General features: G+C 30.6%; 1 protein-coding gene across 2 annotated transcripts in view; it reads right to left on the minus strand.

The window, feature by feature from the left end:
• The window catches only part of LOC108747611 (protein phosphatase PHLPP-like protein), a 43,595-nt gene extending 38,279 nt beyond the window's left edge, over nucleotides 1-5,316 (minus strand). Inside the window, exon 1 of one of the 2 annotated variants that reach the window (XM_018485190.1) lies at nucleotides 5,254-5,316. The gene's annotated coding sequence lies outside the window, so the exon portion shown is untranslated. Of the gene's footprint in view, nucleotides 1-1,927; nucleotides 1,956-5,253 lie in introns of those variants that run through there. The other variant, XM_018485189.1, reaches the window with a different exon arrangement.
• Nucleotides 5,317-19,349: the final 14,033 nt, after the last annotated feature.

The raw sequence follows: 19,349 nt of genomic DNA on the forward strand, positions 1-19,349 counted from the left end.
TATTTTGTTAACTTTATGTAGGACGAATAGAATGAACACTTAAAATAGATAAATTAAGCAATTTCATTTTACATGAAACCACAATTTTTTACAAAAAATAAAAATTTCTAAAAATTTTAATACTATCAAGTATAAAAATGTTTAAATATTAAATAAGCAAATACGTTTAAATATTAAATAAGCAAATATTTTAAATATCTCCAAAAAAAATGCGCAGCTAATTATAAGCAATGATTTTATGAAATTGTTTAATATAAAAATTTAATAATGAACTTTTTGCTCTCTCTCTATATATATATATATATACATATATACATATACGTATGCATTTGAAATTTTTAAATTCTTTAGATTACTAAACCACAGATACAGAAGGAAGAGGATCGTTAAATCCATAACGTGAGGTCAATGGCACTAAGAGAAGTCAGAGAAATTGCCGAATATTCGTTTCCGAATCGTAGGATTTCAAGCAATTCCTAATTGAAGCCAACGGTAGCCGCAACTTAAATCAGCAAATGCCGGCGAGGCTGGTCAGTTTCTGGAATAGCCGCCATTCTGCGTCCATGCTAGATTGTGGTTCCATTTGCAAGATACGTATCGAGCAGTGGGCAATTTCCTAACAGCGATGCACAGGGTGTATACAAAGTCCCCGCGCATTCTCGTGAAATCGGTGGCTGTTACGATAAATTAAACGTTATCGGATCGCGAAAAATATAATAAGAATCTTAAAAACGTTTTATCCCATTATTTATATTTTCTAAGATTCCTTAGATATTCGGATTGTTTGAAAATATAAATCTAGTTCAGGGCTTCCCAAACTTACATAGATCGTGACCCACTTTTAAAAATGGCAAACATCTGCAACTTATTTAGCTTAAATATATATATATATGAAAAAATTAATTATTTATTTATATTATGTACTTTATTTATACCACTATATTGCTCCAACTTTTTGATTTTTTATTAAATATAATTTTATAAATTTATTTCTCGGATACCTACATATATAATGTACGTGTGAAGAATGCCTGTTTTCTTTTTCAGTTGACGATAGCTTTGATGAATTTATTTTTATCGATGCAATTTATTTTTAGACGTGAGAAGTTTAATAACATAAAAAAAATTTTGGATCAAAATTGATGGAAATTAGACATGATATTCTTATGTATTTCGACACTTTGAATTCGATCGTCCAAATCGTTCCATCACATCACATTTTTTTTTATTGGCGGAAAATAGCTCGATTTTCCAGTATTTTTAGAGTCATGACTCTATTACATTCATAGTGTAAAAGATATTAAAAACCAGCTCATAAATGGTTCTAAAAATATAGGAAAATTGAATTATTTTCCATCGATAAAAATTGTGATGGAGCAACTCGTTTCAGAGCGTCAAAATACTGTGGCACCATCTCCAGATCAAACAATTACACAGGCATATAAAAAAATTATATATTTTTTAAATGCTTGTGTAATTGTAGTTTATTTCAAAATTTTGTTTTGACTTCTATCATTGCTACATTGTTGCAAATTTAACTTCACACATGTATAAAGTCATGAAAAGACGCACGCGCACGCAAGTACAATTATTCAAAGCAACGAAGTGTGATTTAATTTTCAATTTTGTCGTAAATTCTCAACTCATTAAAAATCAGCTACGATCCATCGATGAGCCATGACTGATTATATTTTGGGAATCTCTGATCTTATAGATTATTACTGAAAAATTTTTATCTGACTTTATAAGACTCAAAAGTTTGAGTACATATATGCAGTTATTAGATGAGAAAATATGTCGATATCAACTTATATTTACTTTTAATATATAGGGAAACGGTATGATAGGAAAACACTATCGGATGCGTGACTGGGTACGCAGATGTCGTCGAGGTCAAGATTGTGTCACGGAAAAGACGATGCTTTACCTCTCGTCACGTTCGTCGGATACAAATCTCCGAGCGATGACCAAGAAGTAATGACCGGGAAGTCCGGTAGTAGAGAGATCGTCTTGGGGAAGTTGTTCGCTGTTGATTCAGCACTGGTCTGCAATGGCGAACACCTGTTACCACTATCTCGAGTTTAATCAAGGTCCTGGCTCCCATAGGAGCGGCTACAAGCGCGGCTCTCTAACTGACGTGATGCCGCGGGACGACCAGGTTTAGCGCGTCGTTGAGCGCTTGTGGGATACGCTCGTTAAAATCGACTATCGGAAGTACCGGCCGCCAGCGACCGTCCGGCAATATTCGGGTCACCCTTGGAACACCATTTAACATACGCTGAGCGTTGTACAAGGGCTCCTATCGGGTGTTGCACTTCAAATATTGAAATATGGTTCATAAATGTCGATTATAAATGAGATAGAAACTAATGGTTGCGTTCAGAAGAAAAAGCAACTTTGCTACTGTCGTAAGATTCTTTAATATGATTTATACATTTAAATTTAGCGAGGAAAAAAGAGTGAGATCAATTATATTAAAGAATTTTGCAATACTTAATTTCAGAACTGTTTCTTCTGTTGGATAGAATAACTTCATTGCATCGTTCCCAAAATTAAAATATATTTCTCGCTACGTCGTGTCTTCTGCAAAAGACATCAAAAGATACTCGAAACTTCGAAATTCCGTAAAAAACATGCAGTTTATATTAGAATGTGAAATGGCAAATTATAATTACAAAGGAAGCTAATTTTAAAGTTTTATATTACAAATTTCATATTTAAAATGATAAATTTCTTTAAAGGATTTGATATCACGAACAAAGAAAGAAGAAAAAAGATGATAATTTATGATAGTGAAAGAAGAAAATTTAAAATTTTTCTCTTCTTCATTTTCAATTTCTTTCGTATTATATTGCTAATTAACTTTCTTCGTACAAATGTCTTATGTACAAACTTATATATCACGAAAGCAATTACGATTGCTTCAATATCGACGAAACAGTAGTTTCTAGTTGAAGTTATAAGTCATATGGATGAAACAGTACAGCTAAGTGGGAAATATTGCCAATATCATTTTCAACAACCAAGTGTATAAATAAATGTAAAAAGTTTCAATAAATGCCAAGTTATAAGTACAAAAAAATAAAATAATCTTCACTTATTAGAAGATTACTCTTGTATTAGAAGATTTTGGAAAAATATATTTCAGACGTAAGAAAATTAAAATTTAGAGTAAAAATTTCGGTTCTGCAATACATAATGAAAATTTTAAAACAACAGGCATCGCAAATGAAGCGGTATACGTTACTTACGGCGCTGCCAATTTACCGTTAAATAATTTCCATCCATTTTCGACAGTATAAATGAATATACAGACGAAATATTGACCATTTAATTTTTCGATAGCTTGAATAATGCGTGTTAATTCCAGTAAAATATAAAAATCGCGAAGCTAAAATTATAAGAATGTATTACCAGACGAAACATCATTGTTGTTCCGAAGGTAATAAGAAATTGTTGATCATTTTGTCATTGACTTCGTGCACCGTACACATTTATAGTTTAGAAAATGCCGAATGTGTCGGAATGCTTCGCAAGGGAGATGATTTAATTCCAGTCACGTTCGACAAAGTCGCGTTCGTTGTCATTTGGCAGAAATATCTGAGTCAACGAGTCTTCGTAGGAATAGATGTGTGCAAATTATAAAATATTATGTAATCTAAAATTTCTAACAAGATACGATTCAATTTTTATCTTATATCAAAGTGTACACGGGATATTTTGAGATAGTTTAAACTGAGATAGTTTATCTTTCTCAGCCAATTAAACGAGTTCGTTAAATAGACTTGCCAGACAAACAAGAATAGAATATATTCTATTTATATAAAAATATTATACAATTCAACATTTATCTTATATAAAATCAAAAAGTGTACATAAGTTTTTTTGAGATATAACAACAACTCGATATTTAAATGCATATATTTTTTGATAATTAAATGAGTTCATTCGACAAATTTATTAAACAAACAAATATAATGTATGTTCTATTTATAAAAATATACGATTCAATTTTTATTTTATATAAAAGTGTACACAACATATTTTGAATAATATTTTAAACGTATCTTTAGAAAAATTTTAAACGTATCAAGTTCGTTAAATGGGTTCATTAGGCAAACAAGATAGAATGTTTTGTGTATAAATGTACAATTCAGTTTTTATCTTATACAAAAGTGTACACAAGCTTTTTCGAGACGGTAACTCGATATTGAAATGCGTATTTCTCAGCCAATTAAACGGGTTCGTTAAACGAGCTCGTTAAATGGGTTTATTAGACAGGCAAGAATAGAGTTTCCATTCTATTCATAAAAATTCTATCAATACTCCATTTATTTCAATTCGCTATATTACTTATCCATGTTGTAAATACAGTTCTTGTTCCACAAGCAATGCCATTTTTCTTTCGCGCGATAGCAACGCGCGTATCTGAATGTTCGGCAACGTAATTGCACGTCAGGACGATAAATCCTTTTGGCCGAAGAAATTCTTGATCCACGGCACGCATCCTGTTCGGTGACAGGATCGTTCTAACAGAAGGATAAGGGACGGACGTAGATAAATCATGATGTTTTGGATGGCGGAAAAGAAAGCAAGAAGGGCGAGAGGAAGATATGGGGCTGATTTCGTAATATTTTCTTTCTTGATAGCTTTGTCTTTTCGAAAAAATTGCTGCTGAATTTGCAATTATTTATAAAAGCGTAATTCAACAATTTTATATAATAAATAACTCCATATATTAACACATTAAATAATGTTAATTTAAATCAATTTGTAGTTAAGTATCACCTTAAACGTCTTGCAAGAAAAATCATCTTTTCAATAATACATTTAAAAATTTTCCGACTTTAAGTTTGTTTTTTTATTTTGTTCCTCAATTCATGTCTAAGATAACATAATTCATTCAAAGGAACGTAAGTTTGGATTTTCAAATCAATAACTAACAGCAATTTTCAAAATGTATCTTAGTTTCTAAGAATAACTGCAGATAAATTTTTTAAAGAGATGTTTTAATGAAATTTAAAGATTTTCTACATCACGCGCTAATTTCACAAATTTATTCGGGATTTTACGAATTACGGATAAAAGAGACAGATATACTATCGGATGATTCCTAATGTTTCTGACAAACGTTTAGGGATTGTTTTTCCATCACAGATATTTGTTGTCGGCCAGAACGAGTCACATGCTTTTTTTGGTCTTGAATTTTCTTATCTTGGGGATTGGCGGATCCACTCACCATGAAACACTTACCCGGATAAAGAAAAAGCCTGGACCCGATGACAGCCAAAGGTCGTCGCTTCCACTGAGGAAAAACCAACCCCTTCAATACCAAAATATAGCCGCAACGACTGTATCCCACTAGATCTGGCAATGGCGATGCGGGTCCTGGCAAAAAAAAAGAAAAAAGATTAAACGATGAATAACTGGCTTTAATCAACGTACAAATGATTAAGGTGCTACTCTTTAGAGGCGACACATGTGACACTTTCTGAGATCAAAGGATTAAGGTTTTGATATGGTCACATATAATAAATTTTTCTAATATACGAAAAGAGAGCAGATTTACTTAAAAAATGATTACATTACTGAATTTAACATTTACGTTATAAATTTTATTATTAAAATTTATGATTTGTATCATAAATATTTATATTTCTTTTTAGTTTAAAGAAAATTTTGTTATATCAGTAAATAAATATTTCACTTTTAAAAAAACGAAATTTTTTTTTCGTAAAAATGAAAATTATATAAAAATTATAAAATATTAAATGTATTATACAAGTTGTTAAAAAAAAACCATTTACCAAACAGCATTTACATAGTAGATAGTATACACCATACTGTAAAAAAAGTTTAGTGAATATAGGTGGAAAACTCAATTGTTTCTAAGATATTTATAAGCAATTTTTTGTATGTTAGTATCATAACTGATTTATTCACTTCTACGTATCGTACATGACATGAAGATTTATACCTTGGTGTTTACAAACTGCGTTATGAATATTCTGATTCCATACACGCATTATAATGAAAAATATCATCAGGAATTAGTAAACTGACATCAACCACCAGTCATTACAATTAAATAGGCATTATGGGAAATTACTTTATTGAACCTATAATTCTCCCAAATTGGTTATTATTGCTATTTATCTCAATTTCTCTTTTCAAATAATATGTAACACGTAAAAGAGGTAATAAATTAGTTATCATACTAACAGACCAAATTATTTATATCTAAGAAATAGTGTTGAGCTTTCGACTTACGTTCATTAAGGCTTAGGCTGTATACTATCTACCATATAAATGCTGAATGATTTTTTTAACACCTTGTACAGATAACGTTAAAAGAAATAAATTTAAACATGTTAAATTACGTTAATTTAATTACATAATACTTAAATAAAATTGTAAAACATAAATTTCTTGCTATGAAATATTTATTTCTCTCTTTTCATTTCTGAAAGTTTGTCGATTCTATTCAAAACTGCTCTATATACTGCGGTATATGAAATTTTTCATTGCATATGCGGCGGCAAACGGCGCGCAGCGAAATTGAGTTACGTTCACAAACAGAAACGCAAATTTCCAGAGAGTTTTACAGACCATATGCGAAATGCGAATCAAAATATTATTTTTTCAACTCATTGCAATATAGACTTTTAAACGTTTTGGAGATGTAAAAGCATCACGCAGCTAACTTGTAAAAAGTATCCGGTGTTGAATCACGCTCATAGTTTTCACACATTTTTTAACAGCAATTTTTCGACGTGTTTGATCGTACAAATAGTATAGTTTTGGTATTAACGTATTTGAAAACAATGTTTTTACATAAATTCTCGCGAGAGTAAAATTAATTTCAGATTTATATATTTACATCCATTGAATATGTAAAAGATGCAAATATTATAAAATTAATATATCTAATTTTCCTAAAAATTATATATAGATATATTATAACTTATTTTAAAAATACGCTTTTCAAAAACGCTTCGATAAATAACGCTTCAAAGTTTTTATAAAAACACATTTAGAAATTGACCGATGCATGGCAACCGGGCAAATATAAATGTGCAAGAAGTAAAGTCTTCATTATCAGAAAAAGAGCAATTATTACCATGGCAGCGTCTGATATTTCCTTGTGGACGTGTAAATATCAGACTACGTCGCCTACGGCGAGAAATGCTCGCGAGCTTTGCTTTACCATCTCCGCGATAAAATCCAATAAATCGTGCGCGGTTATTAAAGCCAGCGTGCGTGAGCTTTATTGCGACTGGAAAATGCTATGGTACGAACAATATTCAACAATTTCAAAGGGAAAACGATTTATTATGTCAGCATGGATTCTGTTATTTTATTACATAAAAAAAGGGCGTAACTGATCCTCTGGAGTTAGGAATAACCAACCATATTCCGATTGTAAGTAAAGAAAAAAAAGAATTAAAGCAGTATTGATCTTCATAGTTACATCTTGGATGAAAAATTGCTAATAAAATTAAAATTGAAATCTGATTATATATGTATGCATTATGTATGTACATATTATCTGAGAAAAGGTACTTTTTTTCACCTATCTCACAAATATAAGAAAAGAAACAAAAAAAAAATATATATATATACAATATATTATATAATATAAATTAATATATTATTATAATACAATAAAATACATTAATTATATAATACAATACATTAATTTATATATTCTATTTTAATATTTTAATATATTTAATATTCTTTTATGTTCAGAGATACCTATATCATCTCAGATCGCGAGGAATCAATCCCAAGCTTGGCTGCAAAGAATCAAAGTCTATTTTCTCGCTAAAATGGATTATATTTGCTATTTAACGCTCAATACCTGAATTCTGTTTTCGCGGACGAAAGTTGCTTTAGGAAATTACAGGCAAGAGCATGGGAACACGATAATCGACGTTTAACGTTTCGGCTTAGCTAGGCAGGCGGTCGCTTGCCAGGGTGACGGCGGTGGCGCGAGCGCGCGTTTCCGGTACTTCCGGCCAGGAAACTCTCAGTCGTTAGTGGTTATTATGGTTAAATATGCTGGCGCCGGCGGCGTCGGTGCAGCGGTGTGCCGCCTGCTAGATAAATTTGCTATTTTAACGCTCAACCCCGCCTGCATCAACGTGTGCGACCTCATCGTAATCCCGCTCCAATTCTGAGCCATGAAACATCAAACGGCACGTATAAATGTGCGATACCGGATTTATAGTCACGGCATAAAATGGAAGAATTTATGTGCTAAGAAAGAAATTTATAAGCCAGAAGGTTATATTAAGCTAGATAGACAAGTACGAGAGATGCAATACGCTCGGCTGATGTTGGATACCTTTACGTTTCTGAATTATTAACAGTAAATACCGTTTCGATCATTAATCTTTTTGCGTTTAGATGTACGTGCCCATCTTTCCAAGTTTCTACATTTAAATTTTTCGTGTCTCTCAATTTATAAAGCACAACTGCGAGTATATGAAAAATAAATGTCGGCGAAATCTCGGATATTCGAGTGTATGATTTGCAGCTATGAGGAATAAAAGAAAGAATTCTATGAAAAATTCTGGAAATTTACCTATGTTTCGTAAAATCGGATAAACAAGAACTGCGTATAAATATATAAATAAATACAATTTTTATTACACCTACATGGTTATTCGGCATCTGGGATTTTTTTCAAAGGTATTATCAACTCTGTTATATGAGCAGCAATTTTGCCCGACGACATCATTTGGTCGAATGAAATACTCATTCAATATTTCAACGCATTTTGTTTTTCTCAAAAATGTTGCAAAAATTTTCCTTTTGTATTAGACACTCTGACAAAATTTTAACAGAAGTTCCATAAATTATTTACGTATAATAAAAAAAAAAATTTTTTGACAACAAACATTTATTTAGAGTCAAAAGTAAAAAAAGTTAAATTTTTCATATTGTAATTAAAAATAAAAGTAAGAATAAAAATTTCGGAAACGTTTACACTCTCTAAATTTTTCCTTGGATACATCTATGATGTTCGGATAATTAAATTTTGATTTTTATCAAATCGTTAAAAATTTGAATTGATGCGCTTTGAAATCTCGTGTGCTTGCCGCTTTAAGCATGCGAGTCTTGTTCTCTGTATCCTTTGTATCTTTGCGAATTCGGTTATTTGAATTTTGCATATCTGGATCAAATAAATAACAAGCATATGTAAAATAAAAATACGTAAAAACACACACTGACACGCCGTTTGGACACCCGAGTGTGAAGCGCGGGAAGTGTTTACGATTGCCAGTATTCCCGGTGTATCAGTCCGACGAAAAACAGAGTGCGGACGTCTCTCAGGCCGGAATATCAATCACCGGTGGTGTCCAATATCGTTGGTTCCAGCGGCGAAATGTGAACACTACCGTTTACCGGTACTCACAAAAACTATTCCGAGTTTACACGACAGTAAACAGAAGCCGTAGAAGTGCGAGGGGTAATTTTCGAGAGTTCGTTCGTGAAAAGCAGCTAAGAAGACGGACAAGTAGCTCTTAACGGAGTAGCATGAAAGTTGTTCCGACTTCTCTTGGATTATATTTCTAAGGTGAACACGCATACCGTAACGCCGTAAGAGCAAATCGCAGAATTGCCTTATATATCTCGCCATTAAAACCGTAATTACGAACGTTAAAAGCAATCGTCCGTTGGGGAGTTTTGCGAAAGCAGTGGCAAAAAAAAAAAAAAACGGAAGAAGATAAAAATAATCGCGAAAAGGCGAGGAAATAAATACCTTCACAGTCTTGCGATGATGATGACGACGACGACGATGCACGCGACTCGCCCGCGCGCAACACACTTTAACTTAATTAACTCGGCTAAATTGCGCCACGTAAGTTACGTAATGCGCTTCGAGTTTATATCGCCGGCGACCGAGCGGCGCACAGAAGCGCCCTGAAATTGCTCATTAATAGCAGCAATAACGTTATAATTAGCAGAGCACGCGCGCGAACTCGCCCATCGTTTCGTGTGTCTCTATAGCAAGATTGCTCGCGAAAGTACCTACTTACAGCTCTCGTGTCGACACAATGGCCAACTGTCGTATACGGATGCTTTGCTTAAGTGGAACGAACGTTTCCTAGGGCTTCTGATGTCGAACTTCAAAGTTGCGCTAGGTCATGGGTGACCCGCAAAACAAAAAAAAAAAAAAGAAAAAGAAAAAGTAGAATACGGCTGAAAGTTTTGCTTTCGTAATAACTGTAATATGATGCTGGAAGGAGAGCGCGATTATCATATAGCAAGAGTCAGCAGAGCGTGGCCATCCATTCGAGCTCATTTCTCCTTCTTTTCCTTGGAAGGAAATCAAAGAGATGTATTACATTCTTTATTTTTATCCAGAGAAGCAACTCTTTATATTATATTTTTTTTATAACGCTAACAATGTAAAACTAACGTGTTTGAATTTGATAATATTCATATAGTACGTCAAAATCAGGAGATCTTGAAAACATCTTAAAGACATTTTAATACTGATTTTGGACATGCGTGTTGCCTAGATATTTTATAAAATTTAGACCAAAATTATCCTAATTTAGCCAAAGTTACTTTATTTTATGGAATCTATACGAAAATATTCTGAAATTATCCAGAACACGAGTCATTAGATACGCTCGATTCTTCATCTTGCTAAACTACTCGGGTCTGCATAATCAATAGGCACACCACTTATAATTAGCCAAACCGTGCGTCTCGTTAATTAATCATCACGACTTGGCGAATGAAGGTTAAGACGACGGGAATTAGATGGGTGCGATTCTCGCAAAAGTTGTTCGCGAGTGCTGGGTGACGAGGAGACGGGTGAGATGACGAAGTGCTCAACTAACGCAATTAGCTTACAGAAGATGGTGCACGTCGAGAATGTAGTCGAGATGTAACGAAATCCGACGTGCTTTGTAATTACCGGGATTGGAATTTACGTGAAATAAAAGTGCGTTAAGTGTGTGTATATATATACATAGATGCATTATATATCTGCATTATAAACGTAGAGTAAACCAAAGTGAATCGGATAACAGGGAGAATCGGGTCAATATAAGCTCTTTGTTAGAAACATTTGTTAGTTTTCCTGTTTCAAATAAACTGTTTTATTATGTTAGTTACTTCCGCGCACTTCCTTTGCACCGGAAACAACAGACAACAGTTCTGTATGTCTTAAACATAGACATAATAAGAATAGACTGCGCATTCCTATAAAGTTGTCGCTATCAGTTTAGAAAGAGGTAGCTTAAATCATATTACTCTCACTCCAAAGTATCCAAGATTTCAGTCAGAGAGAGGGCAAAAGTTTATCTTCACACAAAACTTGTTAAAATACTTATATTAAAGTCAGTATTTGAGAATCTTCAGCGAGCTTTCTTATAACGTGTGAGCCACAAATTGAGCATTGACAGGTTAATTTTTCATTGTAAAAATGATTTTTATAATTTAATTGTTTCTCGTTGTTAAAATTTGAGAGGAAGTGCAAGCGCCCGTCTCCATCGTATTTCTCTCTCTCTAAAGTTTCGAGACAAAGAGAGATTTCGATATGTTCAATTCTTTCTAACGAAACATACATGCTGAAATCAAGGAGGAATGGTTTATATTTATTATGTCTAACTATATATATATTTTGTCAAACTTTTTCTCGAAGTTTACATATTGATATGATTCGCCATGTGATCTGATTATTTATCTAGTTTAACGCATCTTGTATTTCTTAAGAATACCTTTACGTCATAATAAAGTATTTTTAGAATTAATTGAGCTGTAATATAGCTATTTATTAATATAAATTAATGAACAAATGAAAAGTTAATTGCTTACCACTTATTTTTTTACAATTACACGCAGTATAGTTTGTAACAAATTCAAAGTTATCTCTAAGCAAGTTGAATAATATATAAAGACGGTAGAATAAATAATAAAATAATGAATAACAGTGTTTCAATAACATTTTATATAAATTTGAAAAATTGTTTGAAATGTGAATTATTTAAAATAAAAAAAAACATATATATAAGTACGCAAAAGAGATTTCTATAATAATCCGCAAAGTAAAGAATATATTATTATAATTTACACTAACCTATATGAAAGCCGATGAGATGTCTGAGTTCTGGATCAACTCCTAGACGAGCGCGTCGGGATATATCCTGATAACCAAGTCTTTGAAGAAATTGATCCTGAATCTCCAGCGGCTTCTCTTGAGACGCCAACCTTCTGCCTGGTTCACCGCCATACTAGAATATAAATTCATGAAATGTTTATTTGAACAACGAACAAGAAGCAACACAGTAAACATCATTGTATTTAAGAAAAAAATGAAATTCGTGCGGAGAGAACAAATATTAAAAGTATAACAAGAAAAGAAATATACAAGTCTTAGACAAAATTTGTAAAGGGAAATTAAGCTGTAATAAATATTATAAATAAATTTTATTGTTTTATATTAATTTTTGTCTCATAATGATGATATCAATAAAAAATTTTTAATAAAATTGAAGCAGAATTCTAATAAGAATATCTAATTTTGTTAGTATTGCAAGTAATGTATTTTACAATTCATTGGTATTTCATAAAAAAAAACTTCAATAAATTTTTAAAATTGAAGTTATTCTCTTAAAGAAAAATAAGGTTCATAATTTCTGCTAATCAAGAAAATATTTTAATGCAGTTAGATTATTTTCTTATTTCTTCCGTTCTAAGTCGTTTTTTCTGTAAATGAAATATTGTCATGTCCTTAAAAAACATTGTAAAAATTTAATCGCGGAATTAATTATCAAGCTCAATGAGGATCAAAGGGCGTTAAAATAAAATGTAAAGAATAATTGCAGATAATAGAAGCGTATTCTGTATGTAATTAATTCGCAATGAATCTTTCGTTAATTACAGGTCCAATTACCATTATTACTGCTAATTAAAGAATTAAGAATAAAGTAAAACATACAAAAGTTAAGATTTTAGTTTTAATTTAGACATATTGGATTATATATTGTAAAGAGTGTACCATATTTAATCTTTGAATAACGTAAAACAGCGTGCAAAGTTAAAGTAATTTAAATTTAATTAAATTATTATTATAAACGCTTTTAAGTTAAATTTATTTTCAGAATAGTTACTCGTTGTAAATTTTAAATATTGGTTTTAATAATTTATTCAATCTCTGTTTAGTCGTAAGTTAAGCATACCTATATATTAATTAAAAACGTCGAAAAAATTTTAGATTTAGATTAAAAAAAAAAAAGATTTTTTATAATTTCTTAAGAAGGTTCACCTATTAGTCAAAACCCAACTTGAAGTCTTAATTTTTTTATATAATATAGATAAACTATACACAAGTAATTCCACAATTTTTGAGCAATAATTGACTGTACAGTTTTCTTATAATGTGAATGTTTGCTTCAAGAGGGAAATCCCTTAAGGATTGTAGCGCAGAAATCGAAATTGCTTGAAAATAGTAACACATAAATCAAAGATATATTTTGCATAGATAGATAGTATAGTTTTGTAATTTTAAACGACTTAAAAATAAATATGGCTGTTTGCTTCAAGAGAGAAGTCCCGTAAGAGTTGCAGCAAAAAATCGAAATTGCTTAGAAATAATAGCGCATAAATCGAACATATTCTGTATAGTTAGCATAATTTTGCAATTCTAAACGACTTAGGGATGAATATGACTGTTTGCTTTAAGAGGGAAGTGCCTTAAAGGATGCAGCGCAAAAATTGAAACTATGTGAATATGATAGCGCATAAATCTTGTGTATTTAATTTTCCAAATCGATTGTTATTAATACGTGAGGAGGCAGGGGGGAGGGGAGAGCTAACTGATAACCTACTCAGCTCCCACAAAAAAATTTTCTTTAGCTAAACGAAATAAGCAAAATTTTTTTTGTGAGTTTTGAGAGCGCATTATTATATAATTTATTCATTCAGATTTGGTTAAGTGGGGGAGGAGGAGGGGCAGACGTTTTGCAAATATTTAATTGACCATTTTTTTAAAGCTTACAATGTAACAGATTTTCTATGAAATTAATTCTCGCCTATTAATTTTCACAAGTTTATAGATCATGTGTACGAGAAGTTTTTACTTTTTTAGCGACTGAAAATTATAGATTAATTTTTTAATTTTTTCGAAATTAAAAATAGTATATCACTAACATAACACACACAAAATGTGTAATAAATAAATATGTAAATAAAATATATAGATACATTAAAAAACTTTTAATTTTTTTATGCTTATAGATAAAATTTTCTCTTTTCTGCTCTATATATAAATATAAAATGTACTAATATACATATTAATACATATTATTTAAGAAATAAATTGTTGTTATAAAATAATTCATATCATACGGAGGGACTTTTGCTAGTAATAATAAGAAATGAAATGTAATATAAAAAGAAAATATAATATATAAATCGCCGAAAAGTAAGCGAATATAACGATGAGTAAGTTTAAATATATCGCGCAATAATATAATAAAATATAAAATATAATAATATAATAAAATATTGACATTTTTCTTTCTTAAAAAGATAATTTCATATACTTGTGTGTGTTAAAAGTCGAATTCTAAAATCGTACATCGTTTGATTGTTAAAATATTAACATTTCCAAAATGTTTTCGTAAACACGCTTCTATCTCGACCATGTTCACTTGCACCGTCTTGAATTCGTTACCGTTTCGTCAATGTTATAAAATACTCATGCGGAAAGTCTTCATTCTATTTTGGACGTCGGTACGTTTTGAGAATTTCCGGCAGTTTCCAAGTTTCAGATCGGCCGTCAAGAACGGATTCTTTCTGGAAAACTCGTCTGCCGGATCGTCGAGCAGGGCTTTCAACGTCACGTCAATCGTGAACTTTCTCGGAAAAAGTCTCGTACTTTTGGTCAAACACCCCTTTTAGGTAGCAATCGGCTAAACTTCGGCAACTGCGATCTTCGTGCAGGAGTTGCCGCTTCGCTAAATCGTTTTGCCGTCACGACTTACTCACTGCAAATTCTGTCCCTCTTTCAGTATCTAATATTTCAGTTATTCGTAGTAGAATATGACATTCTCTAAAAAATTATGCATCTAATACTATAGAATTATTATTTTTCCCTACAATTCACATGAGTCCTTAATATTAACATTTAAAATTTATTTTAGTTTTAAAATTAACACAGACTTATATGTAACGTTGTCAATCGAGAAATATTATAATAAAGAAATTATCATATTAAAATTCGAATTATAAAGCAAATAATGTAGCTTATTTTAATTTATTTTATATATGAGAATCCCCACATAAAATCTCCTTAATTAATTAAGGATTATATTACATTTGCTCTTTTCATTAAAACAGCTGTTTAATTAGTCACTTTCTATAATTAATTAAAATAAATTTAACGAATTATATTACAATGTTGTTGTTATACTATATTATTCTTCTAGCTTATATTAATAATTTTTATTAAAGTAATATAAAATATAATATAGTAAAAATTTAGAAACTTGAAATTTTAAAAAGTAAATATTGTTTTAAGAAATAAAACATTACATTCTCATAATGTCTAACTTTTTACCTAATATATCCAATGTGCTTAATCTTTTCGAATTACTTTTCTTCTATGAAACATTAATCTTACGGAACGTTAATCTTATAATCTTCCATTGAACAGTAATTATTATTTAATACAATGCCATATCAGCTTTATCCAATTGGCGACCTATTTGCATGAACTCAATTTGCATGATTTTGTACCCGTCGGAATTTCCGAGAAATCGTATTCGTAATAAAACGGAGACTGTCATTCAAAATGCATTAAAGCCATCTATTTGAACGCACCGTGTAGTCTTTCGATAATTCCGTAATCTGGGAAACGGTTTTAATTTCGTGAGATAAAACGGCACGTAGCACTTCGCGAGCAAAGGGAGACATTAGTCGTGACATATGTGCCATAAAAAATTGTAATTCCGGAAAGTGGCCTGTAAATAATAACCCGGTTAGCCGCAGGGGTAAAGAGATTAATCATGCTGCGTAATAAATAGCAGGCGAATGCGGCCGCTTGTATATATCATCGCCGGCGGGTCGGATTTTCTAATTTTTGGCCCGAATAATTCCAAATAATTTCGGCAATTTTGATGCAAGCTTATATGGACTCTTTAATTTCATTATTTTATAATTAAATTATTTTAAATATAGTTTTTTCAGTTACAATATCATGAATTTTCTTGACATGTTATTATATTTTTATACTCATGAAATTAAAATGACGATAGCAATATAATTATAGCATATCGTCGATATATAATGTATATGTGTATATTAGAATTGTCGCTATCGAATAGAAACATTCACTATGAATATATTTATCATCAATTAAAAAAACTATTTACATTTACCTCGAATGAATAAGCATTGCATACAGTACATTAAATAAATAGATTTTTCTGTTTTGATTGATCAAATTCGAAATATTTAATATAATGCCTTTATTCAGGGTAAATATAAATAGTTTTTACATTAATGAATGTATTCATAGTCGATATTTCTATTCAATATCGACAATCCTAATGTATATATAGTACTAATAATACTGATATAATACCTATTATACATAATAACGTTACATTAATTTTTACATCAATTGATTTTTATTCTATGATTGTTACTAGATGTATGCAAAAGATATATTTGTAAAATAAAATTGAAAATAAACTTTTAACAAAATCAAAACAAAATTGCTACGATTTTCAGTATATTCGCTATTTTATCCAAAAAAAAAAATATTTTAATCTCTTTTTAAAACAACTATGATTTTTTAACTTTATTTAAAACTTTGATAGAAAAATGACAAACATTTGTTCTTATATATTAGATTAAAGGCAAATATTTTATATACGTATGTAAAGTATGTATATGTAAGAATACGCTGTTAAATAATATTATATATTTATTTAGCAGCATATTTTAATTTGTTACGCAATACATGAAAAATGGCTAGAAACACAAACAAAATAACAATTATCTTAGATGGTTAATGTTAATTTATTTAACAACATATATAATTATTAAGTAAAACGTAGATACGCGTTTCGACTTACAGAATCTTCCTCAACATTTAATTAAAAAATAAAATACAATTCTATCGCGTATCTATAACCATTAAACTATAAAAAAGTATTGTTAAATAAATATATGATAATATTATTTATACTGTTTCATATATACATTTTGTACACATGTAATTTTAGTATTTATTTTTGTATAAAAAGAGCAAATATTAATACATTTTTAATTTCAAACTTTTTTTTGGATGATACACCTTTAATATTGATATTACAGTTATATATTATTATTGATGTATAGATTCGATATAAAAGTTTTCAACGATTTGTAAAACTAAATACTTGTATATACATGGATTATACAAGCGCAAAATTACCACCAAAATTATTTTACTCAATTCCTGAAATTAAGTTCATTCACGATCTGGGATTGAGTCTGCAATGCACTTGCAAACATCATTGCACACGTACCTAATAGGACTTGAAAGCGAGTGTCTGCTTGGAAGTTGATTTTCACGTTAAGTCACGCGGATGTTTTTTCTACTCTTTTGTAATTTAACATAGAACTGCGGAGCCATTTGAAACGAAAGCTGTTCGAAAAGCAAAGGGAATCGTTTGGGAACATCCCGCAGATAGCGGGAAGAGATAAAACGCTATGACATCCCTTTACTCGACATGAAAGGAGGACTCTTCATTAATGAAGAGAGCGTAATTAAAGACTCGAATACTTTCGCATCGCGCAGATAATCATATTTCTGTGCATAGCATCTCATTCAACCGATCGAGGCATTAATTTTCGACTTTCTCGCCACGTTCGCGGATTTATAAATTAATTGCTACCACTGAGTCAGTGGTAGTTTGGTCTGTCTGAAGTCTGGATCTTGCACCAAGAAATAAACTCTTTACTTCCTTTGAGTTTCATGATTTATCTGTTTTCACATTACGCTGCCTTCGCGTTGCGTTAAAATATTGACAATTAATACGATGCAAAATATTAAAGATATTCAAGAATGCTATTTATTCTAAACAACAATTTAAAATTTTGCGATTTCATCAACGGATAAGGTATTATACAATACAATGTGTTTCGTTTAAACGCATAATAAAAGAAAAATTCGTAATATATAAAGTATTAGTTCTATTGACAGAAGGTGTGTCTGGATGCCAGCATAAAGAATTTTATTCAAAATTTATTTCTGAGTTTTTATATCTGGAAGAATACGCGTATCGGTAGTAAATTTTGATAAAAATTTAGAGTTTATGATAATTCCTTTTATTAAACGCCCAAGACCCGATTGCACCAACGCTATTTTAACTTTAAGCTAGGCTTAAAACTCTCTCTCTCTCTCTCTCTCTCTCTGTTTTCTCGCTCTCGGTTTTAAAAACAGAGAAAGAGTTTTAAGCCTCGCTTAAAATCAAAGTAACATTGATGCAATCGGGCCTAAGTGGAATAAATCAGAATAGTTGTCCTATATATTAAAGCAATATATTGACAAGCTAATTATAATTAATTTAATTAAAATACACACATATTGCACAACGCACTTTTCCAAATATATGCTTTACGTGTAAACAACAAATACTGTCAAAACAATTAATTTCAAAAATATAAATATTCCCATTCGTGTATTATTGTTGCAACGTTATAACATTATTTTTTAACAAATATATTTAATTAATTTCAATTGTTAATTTGTTTATCATGCATCCAGAGTAATCACAGAAAGAAAGAGAGAGACAAAAAGGGCGATTTTAAATACATTTTTTTTTACGTTATGCTGTATGGTAAAATATATTAATGTAATAGAGTAGGAAAAGGACAAAATTAAATCGAAAATAATTCTATGATTAAAGTAAAAACTATTGTATTACAAGAAAAGTATAATAATTCGACATGAAATTAATTATTTGTCTCTCGTGTTGAAGAGAAGAATTGATAACGTAAATTGAGGTAAAGTGAATCAAATGTCGAAAGTTTTCAATTTATTTTCTAATTTATAATACTAGTTATTTTATATATTATAGTATTTACACTAATGACTATTTGTTGTGTTTATTTAAAGTTTAATATTTTTATTGGCGTTCTAATCATATCATATATCCGGCGTTTAATTACAGCAATAAAGGATTGCTATAACAAGTTACAAAGCATCCTCGTGGAACGTAATATCTTTATAGTTATATCTATTTAGTCAAATATACAATTTCGCGTAAATCACTGTGTCATTGAGAAATTAAGTTTGTTGTTTCAATCGCATATCAATTTTAATCTTTTCA

The sequence above is a fragment of the Trachymyrmex septentrionalis genome, unplaced genomic scaffold (assembly GCF_001594115.1).
Source record: "Trachymyrmex septentrionalis isolate Tsep2-gDNA-1 unplaced genomic scaffold, Tsep1.0 scaffold20, whole genome shotgun sequence".
Classification (NCBI taxonomy): Eukaryota; Metazoa; Arthropoda; class Insecta; order Hymenoptera; family Formicidae; genus Trachymyrmex; species Trachymyrmex septentrionalis.